Genomic DNA, 2,530 nt, shown 5'->3' with positions numbered 1-2,530 from the left:
CTTCTCACATTTGGCCAGGAAGAAAAGAAACCAGCAGAAATGACTCCATGCTGGCAAGGAGAAGTGAATCACAGCGGGAAATCTAAGTGAAGGAAGAGCAGTGATTAATCAGTGTTCGAAAGCCATCTGCTTTCTTTGGCTCTGGAATTCAGGCCGGCAGCACTGGCTATACAGGTGCTTGAAAGTGGGCTGGGTGCCAGAGAAGGGACAGTGTTTTCCTGTTCAGTGAAGGTGTAAAGGTTTATCTTCTGCAAGACTGCAGCTGTGAAAGGGCATGTTCGTTTGGGGCAACACGGGTAGGTCCCACCCACCAGCCCATCTGGTTGACTTTCTTTTATTTCAAGTTTTTGTGTTATGATTTTACTGATGTAGTAGGGCTGTTTGAGAATGAAATGAGATAATGCATGGGGAGGCTTTCCACAGTGACTGGAACATAGTAACCACTCAATAAATGAGAGCTCTTGCAATCAGCTTTTAAATTCCTCCCAATCCTGAAATTTCTTGATCTAGTCTATTTTAGTCTCGAAGGTCTAGGTAGGAACACCTTACAAAGAGAAGAGACAATAGCACAGAGCCACCTGAGCTTTTGAGGAGGGCATATTTTGCACATGTGTCTGGTGTGGACTTGAAGATTATTGTTGTTCGCTCCATTCAAACCCTGTACAGGAACTATGAGATACATAAATGCTTAAAATTCACATTCCTACATGTTGGTAGCTTGTTTTCTCCTTAGTTGATTAGAGCAAGGGTATGAGTCAACAAGTAATGAGATTTCTTGTAATTGCTTTTATTCTATCCCTATCTGAGAAAATGTATACTTGGATCCCATTTCCTATTCTATGAATGCTAACAAGCCAACATTTAATTGACTTATCCTTCAAAAAGAACAGTTTTCTTTTTTTTTTTTTTCCAGTTTTCTTTTCTGACATAGTATTTTACTTGAAAAATAAATTTGGATGACTCACTGTAACTAATAACATATTTTGGCTGAAATAAGAACTTCCACAAATAACCTAGAAAACACATGGGCAAGATATATCAAAGAGAAACAGTTTTTGGTGTGACTTTACCTAAAACAATAAATCCTAAACTGCTATTACAAATGTATACTATTTTCCTTTAAATTGTGAAATTTAAAAAAATTTTCCCATGTATTTACTCAAAAAGATTTTCTTAAGCATAATCTGCTCAGACTAAAGGGATTTGTTTTTAAAGATTAACTTTTAAGGCGCTCTTGAGATTTGCATAAATCTTCTTTAATCATAAATTCCTGTTCAGCTATTCTGCTTCCCTCTATAATATTTGGAGCCATTCCCCTCTTTAATACCTTTTGTCTTTTCAGTCATTTTTACAGAGGGTTAAGTAATAAAACCACAAAGAACTTATTCCATTGAAATTTCCCTGAAACATTTGCCATTCTCATAACAGATTGTTTTATGAGTATATTTTATCCACTTGCATGAAACAGCAAGACAGATTTTCCTTCAAAAAGAAAATAGGTTGCATGCATCTTTAACTTTTGCAATTCAATTAGAATAAGCAATAGCATGCTTTCAAAATACTAGGTGGATAGCCCAGTGTGCTGCTTGTTTCATATTGATTATCTAATTGTGCCTAATATATGAACTTATATTGATGTGTCTATCCATTCAATATGCATTGATACCTACCTGTGCCAAGCTCGGTGCTCGTCCTAAAGAGCTCAGACAAGGTTAGGAGGACACTGTCTCTGCCCCAAAGAGCTCACGGTTGGTCAAGGAGATAGAAGAGGCTTCAGCAGAGGGGACACCACTTGAGCTGAGCCTTAAAGGAAAAGTAGAAGGTTGCCAGGTAGAGGAGTGATGAAATGCTATTCCAAGCAGTGGAACAGTCTTTTCAAAGATTCTAAGGTGCAAAATTGCATGAGAGTTTCAGGAAATGAAGAAGTCAGTACATATAGCAAGAGGGCAGTTGTCTGTCTTTGAACAAAGGTGTGATTTTACTTGCAAATTGGTAAAAGCATTGATTGCAGATGCACGTTTCCTAATCCTATATTGTGGGCCACTTGATCCCCGATCTCCTGGACCTTCAGCACTGGGAGGCTTGCTCCGATCACCATCCACTAGACTCCCTGGGGTCACCTTGTTCCCAAAGTTTCACATACACATAAATATCGTGCCCACTCTAGGCAGTGAGAGCAGGATAACTCAATGATGAACGGCATGTACTCTGAAGTCAGTTCTGCCACTTCCTGTGTGACCTCTAGCAATTGACAACCTCTTTTGCCTCAATTTCCTCACTTGTAAAACGAAGATGAAAAGGCACCAACCTCATAAAGTCACAGCAAGGATTAAATGTGATAAGGTATATCATGATTTACATAAGTTCTTGGCACATAGTAAATTTTAGCTCTTGTTTATTAATAATATTTCCCCCAAATTCCTCACTGTCTGTAAAAAATAAGATTCTATTAATAGTTCCCTTTTCGGCTTCATCTATGCTTAAGGAAGGTCAAAAGCTTGTGGTATCTGCTGCTTTCAGCCTAATGAAG

This window comes from Balaenoptera borealis (assembly GCF_965194805.1).
Source record: "Balaenoptera borealis genome assembly, chromosome: 21".
Lineage (NCBI taxonomy): Eukaryota > Metazoa > Chordata > Mammalia > Artiodactyla > Balaenopteridae > Balaenoptera > Balaenoptera borealis.
Note: the sequence above shows the minus strand (reverse complement) of the source record.